The sequence below is a fragment of the Heliangelus exortis genome, chromosome 21, assembly GCF_036169615.1.
Source record: "Heliangelus exortis chromosome 21, bHelExo1.hap1, whole genome shotgun sequence".
NCBI lineage: Eukaryota > Metazoa > Chordata > Aves > Apodiformes > Trochilidae > Heliangelus > Heliangelus exortis.
In genome coordinates, this window is record NC_092442.1 from 1,939,061 (window position 1) to 1,957,334 (window position 18,274).

The 18,274-nt window shown below is 40.3% G+C and overlaps 1 long non-coding RNA gene across 3 annotated transcripts in view; it reads left to right on the forward strand.

Annotated features, from left to right (window-relative positions):
• The first annotated feature begins 14,595 nt into the window (after positions 1-14,595).
• Positions 14,596-18,274, forward strand: part of LOC139806096 (uncharacterized) — a 111,210-nt gene continuing 107,531 nt past the window's right edge. For all 3 annotated transcript variants that reach the window (XR_011730102.1, XR_011730103.1, XR_011730104.1), the window contains exon 1: positions 14,596-14,685. This is a non-coding gene — a long non-coding RNA (uncharacterized lncRNA). The remainder of the gene's footprint in view (positions 14,686-18,274) is intronic.

Below are 18,274 nucleotides of genomic sequence, written 5' to 3' on the forward strand. Positions count from 1 at the left end.
ATGTTATTGCTGAAAACTGAAATTTGTCCCTTTCACTTTAATTTCAGTTAAAAATTAAATCAACAGCTTGGAAGGACACCACTCCCACTGCTGTGGCTAAGGATTAGAATAGTCTACACTCACACTCCCCAGGCCCAAAATGACGCTTGTGTTGTGTGGGTCATTTTTTTATATAAATAACATTCAGGTTTTCCCCCAGAACAGTGAAGTGATGCCATGCAAGATGCTTTGCACACAAATCTGTACAGTTTCTGAATAGAACCTGAACCTGGTAATAAGCTTAATGTAATTTTGGTTAGCACTGAAGTGCAGTTACTAAACAGGTAAGGCCTTACACCAAAAGTGAAGCTGCTTTGGGGATCTTTATCCTTATAACTAAACCAACTCTGACTGCTTTAGAAAAGCAGCAAGCTATCTAGGCTGGTTTAGAATTTGGCTTGCTTGGCTGAAAACCTGTGAGCCACTAGATCATAAAAAATCCCTCCAGGTTTTGATGACCAAAAGAAGTCATGCTTTAAAAAAAAGCCCCACAAAACAAATAACTTTGAACCTGGACAAAATAGTTCACCCCGTTTCATGACATTTTTAATAGAGTTTTTATTGATTGCAGAGGGAGCTTAAAATACTGGATTTTCTAGTATTGGACCTTTTCACTAAACAGCTGCACCTAAATTTTAGCAGATGTTGTTCTATTTTAGGCTTTTTCAAACTTCTAAGGATTTTTTTTTTCTTTTACTACATTAGGACCAAATGGTAAATTACTGAAAGTCAAAAAACTTTGTTTTATCATAAAAGTACTTTCCAATAACAGAAAAGCTGATATTAAGGGTTTATGATTGACTTCTGGATCAAACTGCTATGAATATTTAGCCCAGTAAACCACTTGTGATTACTTTGTATTGAATATGAACTGTAACAAAGTAATGTGGCAGTTGAATGAGCTGATGAATTAAAAGGAAGAATCTTTTACAGCTGGGAAACTGTCTTTGATGTGTTGTTTATTATTTCCATGCTGCACCCTGTGCTGGTCTGAGTGTGGCTTCTTCATAGTCTTGCCTGCATCTGGATGTGGACTTAGCACTACCTCAGTTCTGATCCTGATGTCAAGATGATCAGAACCATTGCTTAGTGACTGTAACTGTGAGAAATGGAGCCTGAGAAACAGGGGGTTTATTCCAGATAACTGAGCAGAAGTAACAGCTCAATGCAGTTAGGAGAAAGGAGTTTTGGTGTTCCCGTGTAGGTCAGGAAAGAAATCTATCTAGGAAGCTGGTGCTTTCTGTTGTTTGAGTAATGATGTTATGCCAAAAATTACTTTAAAAATCACTACTGTCAGTTACTGGAATGGAGGGTGTTTCTAAACCCAGCTGTTTTTTCTTAGGGCTGCAAAATCTGTGCTGTGGAAGGAGCTGAGTGCATGTGCTCACAGCAGGTTTCCAGTTGGGGTCTTTTAGGAACTGCCAGTTTTTCTGCAGGGCACACTGGCATATCTTGGAATCTGAGATGGTGGTGTCTCCGTTGCCATGCTGATCTCTTGCAGTCCTGCACAGCATACAACTCTCCTTTATATATTGCTTTTTTTTTTTCCTGTGGTGTTGCTGTCTGTAGAGGTAGCAGTTCCATGTTCCCCACTGCTGCATGAAAGCCCTACACCACCCCTGGCAAGAAGAAGAATTCAGCCTTTTGGATTGTTCCCTCTTAAATGCTTTCTCTAAACCTGTCATTTAACTCTCCAGGGTTCTTAATCAAAATGTCTTTTAAACTACAGGCATGGTACACTACTGAACAGGTAGGGCACTGTGTTGGATCCAGGCTGATATCCCCTTGCACTGATACCTCCAGTGATCCTCTTTTCCTGATGGTGGGAAGGTACAGGAAACCAATGGCCTTAGTGACCAAGGACAAAAAAGACAGAAAAGAATTGGATCTTAGACTCAGCAGCCTTTGTGGTCTTTCAAGTGCCTGCTTATTTGTGAAAAGAAGGCACCTTAACAGAGTAAAAAGTAACAGTTAAAGTGGAATAGCATTAATTTCTATCCACCCTGCAGGATGACCTTTCCTGGCACAGCAGCCAAGAGCAGGAACTCTGCTTTCCTGGAGCTTGCAGTTTTATCTTGCTGTGTAAATTTGGATAGGGGCTTTAGGTTTAAAGAACAGGAGTGGCCAAAGAAGCTCCATGGCCAGTCCTAATGCCTTCTACTGTGGCTCCATGTTTCAGGAATAGTTTTCCTGGAGAAGCTGAGGAGAGATTTGCCATCTGGGATACATCCCCTGATACAAGGCTTTTCTCCAGGATTTCTAGATGCTGACAGCATCCAAGCAGTTGGCACAGGGGGCACACAGCTGTGAGAAACTCTTGTCTATCATCAACATGTACCTCAGCAGCAAGTTTGGCTCCTGGCAAAGGATTCTCTCTGGGAATTCCTACATTTCCTCTGGATCAGAGCTCTGTCTAGGGGCAGATGAGATTTGGCCAACCATAGGTGAATGAACTCGAGTTGGGAACTGCCTTAGTGAGTCAACTTGCATTGAAACTGAGCTGCTGTTTCTCTGTCAGTACCAAGGACTGTCAGGCTGTGCTCTGTGCTAGGATGACATTGTCACCTGCATGGAGCATGGCCTGGGCAAACTTGGGGCCTACTCACAAGTGTCCAGCTCTCCTTGCAATGTAAGGTATAAAATAAGCTGCTTTCCCATGTCACTTACAGTTAGGGACTTGAAGAATTACCTTTCTCACCTTTATAATGTTGAAAGTTCTTGTGTGTTTAATTTCTGGTTTTATGACTATAAAGACTATATAAGAAGAATCTGTGAGAACTGTGAGGTTTGGTGTTGATTCATCTGGATTAAAAACCTTTATAATTTTCTCTACCCCTTTAGCAAGTTTTGCAGCCTGAGCACGGATGCCCTGAAAACTTGGTAGAAGATGGCTGCAAAGCTGTAGTCTTTAATTTATAACTAAAAGACATTAAAGTCATTTATGTACTGGCCTGTACACCAGTATAGATTAGGCTGACTGTAGCATGGGAATTTTTGTTGAAAATGCTACATGCCTCCTGGCATTTTGACTTTCTTTTATCTGTACAGAACTATAAAGGAATCTGTTCAGGTGCATGGGTATAAAACACTCTGCTTTAAGAGCAGAACCATGTTCAACTTGGAGGAGCTCAACATCCTTGAAGGAGGAGACCCTGAGATGTAGAAATGAGATAAAGAATGAAGCTATGTGTGCAGAAAAAATTAGGGCCAAATGATTCCCTGAGTGTTTCCCATGAGGAAAGGAAGGTTCTGATTCCCCTGGGAGCCTGCAGATCTGCCAACTTTCAGAACCATTCCTGCCAGCATCCTTACCATCCACAGAATCACTCAGGGGTGTCTCCTACTGTGGTTGGGTTAATTTAGGTTCTTTAGAGGAGGAGAAGCTAATGATTAATTCTGTTTAAAATTATTCAAGGATCTCTGAGCTCTACTGATGAATGAGACTGTCATTTCAGGAGGCTTCTGTCATTTAACAGCAGCAGATATGAAGTTTACTTATGGTAAACTTAAAGGGGGGGGAAAACCCCAGCAACTTAAAACCCAACTTTGGAAACTAATCTTGTTAAAACAAGAAACTGGACTGGTGGGTACTTGGAGAGAGGCCATGGCAGAAACAGTATGGGATTTTGCTTATTTCATATACTCAGCTGGAAATTTCTGCTTGGATAGACTTTTCTACTTCTGTCATATAAATTAGAACATTTCCTTTAAATTTTAGAAAGTTAATGTGTGCAATAAATTGCTGCCTTATAGAATAAACAAATTCTTTTTCATCATACGTAGCTGTTACTTCCTGTTACACCAATTCAGAACTCTTAACGAGGGTTTGGTCATCATTTTGGGAATAAAGCCAGTTAGAGGAATGTATTTTAAAGTAAGGAAACACTCAGAAGGTTATTTATCCAGAAAATAAATTATAGCAGTGGCAGAACAACAATTATTTCTTATCCAGAACAGATAAAATGAAGTCTGAAAATGTTTGGGTAAACTTGTGCCAAGTTTCATTAATAGATTCAGCTGAAAAGATGAAAATTGTAATTTTTTGCTTTCTTGAATCTTAGCCTGATTTAATTAGGTGTATTTTAAAATGTAAGCTAGCACCTAAAATTTACTTGGGTATTTTGAAAAAGTGGGTTTGAAGGGAATTTAGAATAAGGAAGTGGTAAAAGTGAACATATTTACTTTCATAGTTGAAGTCTGTCCAGCAGCACCTAGCTTGAATCTGGCAATAATTATTTTCTGGGTATGTATTTGAGGATTTGCTTTTGCCAAAAAAGTATCTTAAGCATTACCTCTGAAGAGAAGGTATGATGTCTTTGGTAATATTTAGAGGTAGTAGTAGTTATACTTTTACTCTACCTTCAATCCTAATGGTGATCTACATTCAATTAGTCTTTAGAAAACTATTTTTTATCATGTGCATTCGTGGTTTGGTGTTGTTTTGTTTGTTGTGGGTTTTTTGGTAGTTTTTTTTTTTTATATAATGCTGCTTTTTGGGATTAAATTTTAGGAGCTATTTTAGGACAATAAATTGCCCTCATTTCTGAACTTTGTGACCATTGCTAGGTGTTGGGAATATTTGGACTAGTGACTCCTCTAAACTGATGTTTCTTAAAACAGATAGTAGATTTTTTCAGGTGCATGCATTTGTTTTAACAAGGTTGCTTGGTACTGTAGCTGCTTTCTTGCCCAGCTGCTGGGTCAGGCTTGAAGTAATTTAAAACTCTGAGAACTTTGAGGAGATTTTTAAACCATTTTAAATGCACCAAAGACTTGCTCTGTTGCTATTGGAAAGAGGAATAAAAGCTTAATTTTTATTTTTAAAAGGCAATTTCTGTAGTAATGTGGACATTTCTTACAGGAGTTATATGCTAAGTAATGGGCAATTATTCCTGGCAGCATGGTATTACTTTAGCAATACCAATTCTTCTCATATATTAATGGTTTTATGATTACTGAACAGATATTTCCAAGCCCAAATGTATCCAGTGGGGTTGGTTATATTTAGTCAAAGTTTTCAGGTTCTCTACAGGAAAGAATGAGTACAAATGTAGTCCTTGGAGATACTACTTAGAAGGAACATTTTCTCTGTGTGTTCTACATTAATCTTTATTTTCACCAGCTTTCCACCTTTCGTATTATATATTTCCTTGGAGAATAGACTGCAAAATCTGAATCATCATAAGACATGAAAAGAATAAAAGGTAGGAGCAGTAGCATGTAACCATTCTAAATAATGGAGCTGTCTCCCAGGTTGCTTCCATTAATGCCAGGAGGAATTTTAGATTTTATTGTATTTTTATAATATTTTATGTCATCAGTCATACCCAGGAAGTTGCAGATAGTTTTTTCTAATTTTCTCAAGGAGCATAGGTAAAAACAAAGGTGTTCAAAAGCATAGAGGAGAGATGTCATCCCATACATGAACTGAAAAGTTTGCTGCAGTCATGGACCCATAGGTATTCTGGAGGGGGTAGTGTTGGAACTACTGCCCTCTGTGTCAGTGTACCACAACAGGGCAGTGGTTTGGGGTCCTTCCTGGCCTCTCAAAATAAGGATCTGCAGCAAAATGCTTTCTCACACTGTCTCTTGCAATCTCCTGTTTGTAAACAGCTCTAACAGAGCTGTTTGCTTTACAGTTTTTCTGTTTTGTTTGTATTTTTTTTAATATTCCTTCTCCCAGGAATCCCTGATCCCTGGGTGTCACGCTTAGAGTCCTCTCTAGGTAAAATAACAAGCTTGCTACACACTGCACCTGCTTTGCAGAGCTTTAAAAAATCATTTGTGTCCAATTAAGAGTGGCTTCCTTGCCTTCTTAGCACTTGGTGAATTTGATTCACACTTCAATAATTGCTTTAGTAAACGTTTTGAACAGAGGCTTTATCCTTTTGAGTGACTTTTTTCCTCTCACCTTTCTGTAGTTGATGGATACCCTGGATTAAGATCTGTTTTTGTACAGTGTCCTGACATCTCCTGCACTCTAAGTTTGGTTGCTGCAGGTTGTGAGATGCAGCTCTGAGTAACTTAGCTCTGTGTACTCTGCAGGACCAATGTGACTTTGTTCTGGTCACTGCTTGTTAAAGCTGCTTGGGGTTTCTTTGTGCACAATATTAAACCTTTTGAAGGATGTCACCTAACAGAGTGAGTCTGGTTTTCCATGGTTTGCTCTCAGTGGGCTTTTTTGTTGATGCTCATTTAAATCTCTAGTTTGGGTAATGTGATTACAGGTGCCTTGCAAGGAGTTATGCTACCATGAATTGAGATGTTTTTCCACCCTGAGTGCATGGATATAATTTCCTGGTCTCAGGGAGCCTTCAAACAGCCCAGCTCTGACAGAATATGGCTCCACGAAGGGAGAACACTAGGCAGGTTTCTGAAGCTTTGGTTTAAAAGTAAAGAGGGGTCATCCACAGATCAGGGTGGCCCAGGTGATGGGAAAAGGATAGAGGACATTCCCTCTCCCTCCTGTGGAAGGAATACTGTGAAGTCCTCAGCAATCAGGGAAGTAGAATTCTGAACTGAGTGCATATAGTTCAGTCCCAAGTCCCAGGGATGCTTCTTCTGCATAAGGGCATAAAATAAAGGGGCCATTGAATTTTATTTTTTTTTTTCAGGGAGGTGTGGGCTAAGAGAGTGGGGAGAGGAATTTTCTGGAAACTTAAAAGCTCTCAAAGGAAAATGGTGGGGGGCTGTCTTTCTGGGATGTGAGGAACTAATTTGAGCAGTTTACCAGTAAACAGTAACAGTGGAGACTTTGCTTGCAGGGGAAAGCATCAGCTGAGATATTCAACAAGCCTTATCTTGCCTGTCTCTGCTATAATTATCTGTCTTGGAGGCTCAGTGTACTAAGGCATGATGACTACAGATGATATCTGCTACATGAAGGAAAAACAAGCACTTTAAAAACCAAACATGGTGGTTACAGTGGTACTCTTTCTCCACAAGGGCTTGCAAATCATGCAAACATAAACAAATTCTATAGAATTTTGAGCAAGTGTAATCTGCTCCTGTTCAAATAAAGCAGATAGTTGCTTCTCACAGCCTAGCTTATGAGATCTATAATATAATTATAGTGTAGAAATAGCAAGGATGAAATGAATTTAGTTTAATGTGGTGCAGTGTTTTCGAATGGGAGATAAAATCAGATATTGCAGGAAAATATATGCACAAAACGAGCAGAACACACGCTGAATGGAAAATATCCTGGTATGGAGAGTGTACTGACCTCTTCCTGGGCAGGCAGTGCTGGAAGGAACACATTGGAGTTGGGCCACCTCTTTTTAAGAGGTGAGTGAAAGTCCCATGAGCGATTTCTTGGATTTTCTGGATTGCCAGGAAGCTGAAGAGGAGCCAGCAGTGTGCCCAGGTGGCCAAGAAGGCCAATGGCATCCTGGGCTGGCTCAGGAACAGCGTGGCCAGCAGGTCCAGGGAAGGGATTCTGCCCCTGTGCTCAGCCCTGGGGAGGCCACAGCTTGAGTCCTGTGTCCAGTTCTGGGCCCCTCAGCTCAGGAAGGAGATTGAGGTGCTGGAGCAGGTCCAGAGAAGAGCAAGGAGGCTGTGAAGGGATCCAGCACAAGTCCTGTGAGGAAGGGCTGAGGGAGCTGGGGGTGTTGAGGCTGGAGAAGAGGAGGCTCAGGGGAGACCTCATCACTCTCTCCAACTCCCTGAAAGGAGGTTGGAGCCAGGGGGGGTCTGGTTCTGCTCCATCAGTCAGACAAGAGGGCACGGGCTAAACTCTGCCAGGGGAGGTTTAGGTTGGATATTAGATTAGGTTGGATATTCTCTTCTTTACAGAGAAGGTGATCAGGCATTAGAGCGTTGAGAGGCCACAGACTAATTTTCTGGTGTCAGTACGAAGCCTCTAGAGAAAGGTCGTTGTTCAGGACCCCGAGGGATCCATGGGCAGAGCAGAAATGGGTCAGGATTCCCTCCCATCTCCTGCCATTCCCTTCACACCCGGGAGCGCGGGAAACCCGCCCCTTCCTGCTGCCGCCCTTTACTGCTCCGGCGCCATCTTGGAGCGGAGCTCCTGCTCTGTGCCTGTAGCCCGAGGGGTCCCCTGCAGGATCCGGCTCCATCGGCTGCTGGGAACAGCCCTGGACACTTTTCCTGAGGCGCTTCTACCATGAGGGCTGCTGGATACTTCTGTTGGCGACCACTGAATTGCGTTTTGTACATATCTGTATGTTTTTCATTATTAACTCAGGGGTTACTGCTGTTACCTTCTTCTTGTAAACCACTTCGAATTTTTAGGTCTCCCTTATTTCGCTTTTGTTTTCTCCTGGCAGGGTGGAGGGGAAGTAACAACAGCAGATCTGTTCTCTGTGCTGTGGTTTGCCCTGACCATTGAACAGAGACTGAACAAATTGACTCCCTGATGAAGAACTGAGTTGCTCAGGAATGGCCCTTAAACATCCCTTCTCTGCCACTTGTCAGGGATCCAGGAGGGCTTGCACCTGGGCTGCATGATGCTATCAAGTGTGGTAAAAAGGCTTCTCTGGGCTACTTGGCCTGCTGCCTGGAAGTATAAATAATTGTGAGACTAAATATTTTTTTTCATGACTAGAACTAGAAACGCAAAGGCATTCTTCACAGCTCTTGGATCTGTTATAAAAAAATTATGCTAGGAAGTGCCTTTTTATTGAAAATTTTCTATTGAGTGGTGTTGTAGCAAGGAGCTGAAATACATCTGTAAATACTGGTAACTCCTGCATGGAACAAGCAAGTTTCCTTTGTCCATAAAGCTTGCTAGTGCACTTCATAATGGAAATACTAAGTCTGACAACATTTAACATGAAATCCTCTGATTTGAAGGGCTGGTCCCTCTTGTCAGAAGAAGCTGGGCTCAGCATTATTTTGTTCCTGTGGTAAGCCCTCTCTTGAGTTTCACAGAGCCCAGTGACCTTATGCTTGCTTGTGTTTCTGACTTGAGGCTCAAATCAGCATTTCTCAGGTGCAGCAGATAGAGGTCTGTGTGGGAACTTGCTGTTGTTGACATGACAAATGTAGGTGATTTGGAATTCTGGCTTTAGCTTACCCGGGAGCTAGATAGGACTTTGAGATGGGAAGAGTGGAGGAAAAGTCTGGAAAGAGAAACAAAGGTAATGTCATAATGGAAAAATGGAGAGAAGGTAAGTAGTTTTTGGGGTCTGAGCAGAGTAAGATGAGGTTTTTTGGTTTTCTTTGTGCATTTTTTTTAATGGACTTTGTCCAAATAGGACAAATTGTACTCAGCATTCATACATGTTTCAAAATTGGCACCTTTGTTTGCCATACAACTGGGGAAATCAAATGTATTTGCAAAAATCTCTGCCAAAAAAGGTCAGTTGTACTCCTGTGTGCTGGCTGGATCTTGCCTTCTAACAGGAGCCCTCTGCATGTACTGGAACTCCATCAACTTTGCTTTTTAATGTTGTGTGATTGGATCTCTTTGTTGTTGCCATTAGCCTTGAGGCTAATTTTTTTTAATACTTTCTCTGCCTGTGCCAGCAGTATAGAGCCTGTCAGATGGCTGGGGGGCTAGGAAAGAGTACAATGGGTAACACACTCTACCTGGTTGCCCACTGCTTCAGCTACAGCACTGGCATCAAACTTGGCACAAGGGTGAGTTCTCTCACTATAATTCTTACAACCTGCAGCCTCTTCTTCACTGCTCCTTTTCCTCATGGAATAATAAGAAGGGGAAGGGATTTATTCCTTTCTGATCCTGTGGAAGTACATGTGCCTTGCTACCCAGTGGAATTGGCTTCCCCAGTCATGGGCTGGGGAAATTGAGAGTGTGTACCTGCCCTTACCATGGCTGTGTGACCTCTTCCCGGTCAAAAAGTTCCCTACCCATGACATAGATGGAAGTTTTCAGTCTTGCAGAGGGTTTCTCTGTTCAGTGTTTTATTTTAGGATGAGAGAGACACATGAAGTCTTACAGGCATGAAAATAAAAACTGGAGTTCATTGTTCAGAATTTTAACCTTTACAGGATGAAGCTATGTAAGAACTACTTTAATTTACATCCCTCTTAGTCATGTTTTGGCAGTAAAATAGTTTAAAGCTTGTCTCCATTGTGGAGAAAACACAGGAATCAAAACAGAAATGTAGTTTGAAATTAATTTCAACTGTGTAATGAATTAGATGTGTTAAACCTCTATGTACAGGCACTGTGTTGGAGCTGGAGTGGCTTTAATTTGCTTTACATGTTAAACATCACTGAGGCATTTTCATTTTTAAGTGAGAGGGTTCACTCCAGGGTTTATAGGGCTTTTTGCACACAAGCCCATGTGCAGTGTTTTGGCTTGAAATATTTCCAGACTTTTTGAGCAAATTATTTTGTAATTGTTAAGCTCTTGATAGTCTTGTTTCATTTTAAGCATGTGGTATAGGTCTCTGTCTGAACTGGGGAAGACTCTGGATGTACTTCTGGCCTCTTCTTGTATGGCTACCCTTGCCTTCATTGGGATGCTGGAGGAGAGGCATTCAGACAAAAGTGACTTAATGTGCTGGCTATGCATTGAAAACCACCTATTCTTGGCATCTCTGCCCTAGTAAAACTGGCACATCAGCTAGTAACCAGGCACTATGCCATCCTGACAGATGGCTATGGAAGCCAGCAGCCAGGAGGCTACACATGAGCATCAAATGCACTTATTGAGGGCAGAATACCAAGCCAGAAATGTCAAAGTGGTTTTCAGCCCAGGGCTGCACAACCTGTGTGTGAGAGAATGGTATTGATACCTCAGCTCAGAGCTGTGTTAACTGAGGAAAAGTACAGCTGGAATTCCCAAATCATGGACAATGAATTTCTGGAAGTCTTTGATCAAATTTTGCCTGTTTCTTGTTAATTAGATAAAGCTGCTGGGTACCTCATGGGTTAATTTACTTTTTTAAAATTTTAATTTAATCTGAACAGTGTTTCTGTGGCTAGAATCCTTTGGAAGCCTTACATATTAATGCTAAATTATTACAAGGTGGAGATAATGTTTTATTAGTCTAGTAAACTGCTGATCAGCCCTCTCAGGGCAACTGAATGGGACTCTGAATGTCTATAACCAGCCCTTTGCTGATGTAACACCATGGTGCATGACATTATTGAGCTTCATCTTCAGAATTGTAAGCTTCTGGTGAAATGTTCTGATTTGAAAGCAAATGGTAGGAAAGTTCTTCCATTTGTCTTTATATAATTGAGTTTGAAAGAATAATTTGAAAGCAAGGTATTTGCTTTTAAAAGACCTTTGCAAAACACTAGTTAAGCAAACCTGAGGCACATCTGGCACCTCAGCATTTATTGTCTGTGATGATCTGTGGGTCCACAGCATGCACTTTTCAACTGCATAATTACACTGATTAGCTTTATTTTATATACAATAATCAGATCTGGTGAAATGAGGGGTTTTGATTTTGCAGCATAAGGAGATTATTTTCATTTAGTAGGCTTCAGAGTTTGTTAGTGCCAGTATGCTAAAAAAAAAAAAAAATAAATTAATGAATTGCCTATAGTCATATGGGACAGTTGGAGCACAGTGAGTAAATCTGTGTTCAGACAGGAACAGATCCCATGGGGAATGCTTTAGCATGGTTTTCCATGCTTTGTAAAGGAAGTAATAGTCTTTAAAACTGTCAGTTTCTCACCTAAACATTTATTTATATTGCAGTGATACCCAGAGGCCCCTCCTGATAGAGAACCCATTGCTCTGATGTGTGGAGCTCCTGGTGCAGGGACAATTGATGGTAATTGCACACCTTGGCTCAGCTTTCCTGGCACCTCCTGCCTGTTGCTGTAACATTCCTGTAGATTGAGCATTTTAATCCCTTATTACTATGCTAATCTTGTTTTCTGCAGAGTGCAGTCTGAGAATCCCAATCTTTATTTTCTGTTTCATAATCTTAATTTCCCCACTTTATATTATATTATAGAAATATCAAGACTTAAAAAACCCTTCTAGCTTGTTGCAGTGAAAGTTTAGACACCAGTTCTGATCCCCTGCTCCCCTTTTAACTTGAATCTAGGAAAAGAATATCTGTAATTTACATAAGGAACTTGGGAGATGCAACAGGCTCAGTAATATGGATGCAACCTACAGTTAAAGCTAATTTTTTTTTCCCTGTTACTTTTAAAGAAAAAGAAAGCTAATTGATACTCTTTAGCAAAAACAGGTTGGGTTTGTATCAAGCACTGATTTGGCCTTATTAATAGTTGAGCTGTTGTTCTAGTTTTGACCTGTTTGTTTTTTTTTAAATTTTATTGCATGTTGTTATGTCTCAGTAGTATTATGACTGGAGAGAGCTATTGTGGGTCTTCCAAAATTCAAATGACTCCATAAATCTCCCTCAATCCAATAATATGTTAATTAAATAAATGTATTGTTCATGCCTTTTAAACACAGACATTTATTATTTTGCTTGATGAAGTGACCTTAGCCAGAATTTGCTGATGTCCAAAGGGGTAAGCTTATGACCTCATTAATGTGACCAATTTTAATTAGTCAAAGACATGCTCAGGCTCTCTGTGGCTTTGAAATGTTTAAATTCAGTTTTGATGGCATTATTCTCTGGGAGCATGGAACAGATGCACATAATTCTTGTTAGCATATTACTTGAAGTTGACTTCAAACGTGTTCGTTGCAAATTGTTAGACTGTCTTCATCCACTGGGAATCCAATCTGCCTGTTTGCCTTTTTTTTTTTTAATTACTACTACTATTAACTCACACCTAGGAGCTTAGGTCATCTGGTGGGCCCTTTTTAGGCTGAGGCCTATAGTGAAAAAGCCTCTGCTCCAGCAGTTTTTACTTTAAGCTTCAGAATTTCTTACTTGGTTTTGTTTTACACAAGACTAACTTCATTAAAGGAGATTTTATTTCCAATTCGATTATTTTTTTCTGTTCTGGTTCCAGGAATTGAAATTGGGGTGAATAATGGGACAGTTCTGATCAAGACAGTTTTAATATGATCGTAGATACAAATGAAAAGTAGTCTGAAAGAAAAATGTTAGAGTGTCTCTGCCTTTTAGTACTTTGAAAATATTTTTTGAAAACTTAGATGAAATGTTTTTACTTATACATCTAAAAATTTGGGTGGAAGAAGAATTGGAGAGCATGTATCTATCTTGTAATCTGTTGCAAAGTGGTTCGCTGAGTATGAATTTATGAACTCCTTTCTTTACCAAAATATTCCTGACAGAAAGGGATTCCAGATGACTGCAGTAGTTTTTTATTTATTTCCCATGCTCTGAAGATAAGAAATGTTCTAAATAATTATTCCAGTTGAGCATGCCTCCTCCTGTGTAGTCCTGTTGGCTCGCCAGGTCCTTGTTTTGTCTTCAATCAAATCTATTAGGATACCTCAGTTGTAGAAGGCCTTGAGTTTTGGACAGAAGAAGCATATTTATAAGATCTGATTTTTACCTAGATGAAAATCTTAGGAGTTTTTTGATTGTGGTATTGATTTTTTTCCCCTTTGTAGTCGTTGGTCATTAGATTTTTTTACTATTGTTAAGCAACAGAGAAGGTTGTTTCATGACAGTTTGTGTCATGCTGTATCAGATGTGGTTTTCTTGCTGAGACAGTATGAAAGGGTTGGCTGAGCATAGGAGTAATGCTGTACCTTGCTAGGCTGGAGCCTCAGTTTGCAGTCTTGGCTGTAATTCTCTTCCTCCCAAGTCTGGCAGGAGCTATAAAGTTAACAGTTCTCTGCAAAATTTACCTCCCTTCTGAAAATTCTGGAAAACGTTGGGGTGACAGTGAGTATTAACACCTCTTTAGTTGAGGAGAAATAAGGAGGGGAGCCAATTTCTGCTGCTGCTCTGAATTGGTTCATGCTTTGCATGGCACTTAGTCTCAAGTGGTTCCAGTATGTGTTGTGTTTTATTTCTTGTAGTAGTCTCATTAAATGTAAATAAGAAATTTAAGTTTGGTAATTTTTTCAGTGACACAGAAGTTGGATTCAAAAGGCCACATTTGCATTAAATAACTTGGAGAAGAAGGATGCTAGCTGAGTTTATGTAGTACCTAGTGGCAGAGAACTTGAAGCTCAGGGAAATCTTTGGCATCTGGGCTTGCTTACAGTGTGCTGCAGCCTGACCCTGGTATTCAAATACCTTTCATTTCCTAATGTCTTTAGAGCTCTTTGAAGTCTGGTCAATAGTCCAATAAAACCACATAGCAAGAGTCTGGAAATTTTGGTCAGGACAGTCACGTGTGTCTGCATATTGTTTGCACCTTGTGCATGTGAAATTCTGCAGAAAATACAGAGTGAATATCCACACGTGTTTTACAGTAAAGATGTGCCTAATAAATGTCACCAGATAATACACTAGAAGTTCTAGTTCCTGGAAAATCATTGTTAAGCTGCATTACTGTAATTAAGGAAAGGCTGCCTGATTCTTGCACCTCCAGTAGTATAAGCCATATTTCCCCAATGGAATTTGCATTCCTTGTGCTTGAGATGGGGAAATGAGCTATTGCAGGATTAACTCAGTAGCCTTGCATAAGAAGGCTGGTAGGTTGCTGTTTATTGGTCACTTGACTGTGTCTTAAAATCCTTACTGTCTCCTCTGCTAAGGATTCAAGTTCTTGCCAGATTTGTCTGGTAGAAGTCACACAGCAGGAACTTTTCTGTGATTTCCCAGTGTATTGACCAACTTCACTAAATGTTCTGTAAGTCACAAAAGACAATGGCAAAGATGAGGATGTGTGTATTGATGCTGAATCCAAATCTTTAAGTACCTCATGATAAGATTGGAACCTACAGATTCACTTTCCTGTGGGTTTTTTTTTTTGATTCTTACTGCAGATTCTCATGCACCAGTGGATGATTGCATGTCTTGTGTGGTACTTAGCACACATGGTGCAGATTTTTTCTTTCCTCTGCAAGGTAGAAACTGAAGTGTAGGAGTCTGGTTTTTTTCAAAGTGGACATGATACCTCCTGAGACAAGTAACTTGTCTGTTAGTTTGTCTGCTTCACTTCTGTTACATTTTACTCTGGCCTAAGCTGCATTATTATGGGAGATGACACTGCTGCTCACCCACTTTCTTTTCTCTGTGCCAACGGTGTTGTGCCCCTGTGAGCTACAAGACCAAGTGGACCAAACCAGTGGTCTCTCCTGCTCTCTCCTCCCTGGTTCATCTGATCAGGATGGTAAAGTTGCAGTCAGCTCTCTGGTCTGTTTCACAGGGTGATTTCAAGAATATCTACCTTGGTGTTAGAGCCTGGAGTGGTGAAGAGAGACCTTGGATAATGTTAAAGTTTTTTTTTTTTGGTGTCAGGACCAAGTGTTGACGGGGTAGCTTGCTGAAGGACCTGTAGCTCTAGCAGTGGCCTTGTTGTTTGCTGAAGTACAGGGAAAGATGTAGATACTTCAAAAACAAACAAACAAACCCCATGAAACTACAGCACTGTTAGGGGGGGTGAGGGAAGGGTGTTGTCCAACATTGTTTGATGAAAGGTGAAAGATGTCTTTCCATCTTAAAATCATGGGTAAAAACATGGATACTCAGCCCTGTTAGGCAGGTGGAAAGTATGAGAAAGCTTGAGTCATCCTGTGAAGATACTGGTCCAGGCTATTCTGTGTTCTCTCAGTCACACATGTGATGAGAGAGTATGTTCTGTGGTATGTCAGATGAGCAAGTGGGACTGAAGGTGCTCATGGGAAGCCCTGGTTGGTGTCCCCACCCCACAGACTTTGCAGGAGACAGAAGTACCAAGTGTTGATCTGCTTAAACTGTTCTGTAGCTAGGAGGCAGCTGAGTGACTCTGGAATGTGGTTTGGCTGCTGCACAAGAGATCTACTGAAGACATTGCTTGTTTTATTTATTTTATTTTATAAACAGACTTATGGGGGCACATTAGACTTCAAAAGACCTTTCTTCCTCCTCCTTTCCTGAAAAATAAAAAAGTTTCCCTTCTGCATATTGCTTTAGGGCCATATTTCAAACTGACACATTGTACCAAAGATTGTAGAGCTGAGCACATCGCTCATGATGCATTGCTCCCTATCCACACAGTTCCTCCACTTTATGATCAAAATAAAACACTTGAAATATGTTCTAGTCTACTGGGTGGGAGAGAGAACAAAATGCTAGAGGGGAACCTTTAAGTATTATCTCTCTGGACTTATAAATAAGATTGCACTGTTCTTCCCCCAGCCCCTTCCCTGTTTCTCCTCCTCTTTTCCTTCAAATATTCTGACTGGTGCTGACAGAAATGATTATAGCTTATGAGTGATAATATAATTCAGTTTCCCTCAAGGAGAGATGCTATCAGACAAGGTTTTTTTTGAATATACTGGTTGAAAAGAGCCATCTTTCTTCCTAGAAGAACAGTTATTAATCTCTTACTAGTACATTTTCATATCATTTTGGACATTTATTTCCGTGCTGTGATATTATAAAACCAGGCATTTGTGTCAGTTTTGATGCAGTGCAACATGCTGGAACATGAAAAGCTGTAATTACCACCGTGGTCATTTGAATTGCTAACCAGATCCTGACATTTTCAAATCGGACCAATTTGTTAGTGATCCAGAAGTAAGCCTGGGTGCTGTCTGAGCTGCATTTCAATCAGGCAACTCAGTATTTAAGAAGAAAACGTGGAGCAATTGCATCCCAAAGCACTGCAAAAATGAGGAAGTGCTTTGCTGGTTTTCTGTTGCCTGCTCTAGATGGAATATTTTCATTGTGTGGGTTTATGGATAGAATTGTAGTTAATGTTAATTTGGATGTATTTGAAAATTTCAAGAGGACCTCTTTAAAGAGGTTTTTTTTTGGTTTTTTTTGGTTTTTTAACTGTGAGTGTGCTGTGTACCCCCATGGATTTGAGCTCTCAGTGCTCCTGAGGTGTTTAGTCTCATGGAGTTTGCTCTCTGGGCCCAGTTCACTTGGGTTTCCTGTGGTGCAGGCTTCATAATTTGAGTTTCTAAGGTGGCTTAGAGAGCTGAATTTTATGTAGTGGATGAACTTGTGTACACTTCTGCTTCCTAATGGTGCTCTGCTGGTTGGTGGTGGTTGGAGTTTATTTTGTTAGAGCCTTCCAGATGCAGAGGTTTGGAGGAGTGGAGAAGCCACTGCAAGAGGGAAGGTCCAGTCCTTAACAGTGATGAAGGGTGTGTCACCCTATGGTATGAAAAGTTGTGTCTTTGAGAGTAAATCAGAGGCTCTCAGTGTCCCAAGAGTAATATATATAAATATATTAAAATTGTTTTCATTTTTCTTTTCCTAAAGATTTATGAGCTTTTAGACTGTTGGACCTGAGGAATGTGTAGCATTAATAGGTAGAGGGTATCTCTTCAACTTGAGGCCAGAGAGAGCAATACAACAGACATAAGTGGGAGAAAGGAAAATCAGAAGAATGTTTACTGTTAGTCTGCAAAGGAAAAGTGACAGTTGCAGAATTGTGTGATCAGCTCAATAACTATGGCAAAGCAGTACCAAGACCAGACAAGGTGAGGAAGGAAAATAGGAAGCAAATTGAAATGTGTTTGGATTAGTGGGAACTGCTTGTAAATTATTACTTTTTTTTTCCTTCTTACTGACTTGCAAAAGTTTCTGTCTAAAAATGATTTATTTTTTTGTAATTTCTGTCCTCTCTTTTTTACCTTGATTTTTCAGAGTGACTTCCCACAAAGAAAAGGTGAATTCTTTGCTCAGTTTTGGGAGTTCTGTTGTTCTTTTCCTCATGGGGGCAAAATCGCCATTTTCCTAAAGCTGAGAGCCTGCTTATTGGCTCCAGTGGACAAAGAAAGGTGACAGAAACCAGCTGCAGGCTTCTTTTAAAGATCAGTCTTCAACCTTTCATAAGTAGGGATTTCACCTTTCCTGCCTGGAAATACCAGATTTGCATATCTGTCATGATGTTTTGCTGTACTGGACTATGAAAGCATAGCTGTAGACAAGTGAAGCTAAAAACTGCCTTAAATTAACAGTAGTTTTTTTTTTACTGTTTTTTATTTCTTAAAGGATCAAGAGAAATGCTTTAATCTGTTTTTGTGAAAGCATTTGGAATATAGTTTTTGTATTCCTAGCATGCAGTGCAGTAGCTGTTGGACTATTACTTGTCAAAGCTACCATTCTTGATTTAAGTCCATCTCTCCTCAAAGTGGATTTTTAGATCTTCTTGAATTTCATCTGGGTTTTGGAATGACTGAAGCAGCATTGAGGATGGTGTAATGTGTGGTATTTCATGTAGTCTTTTAGGAGGTAAGGTTGATCCTGTGAACACAGATAATTTGGGCATATGGTGCTTTGCA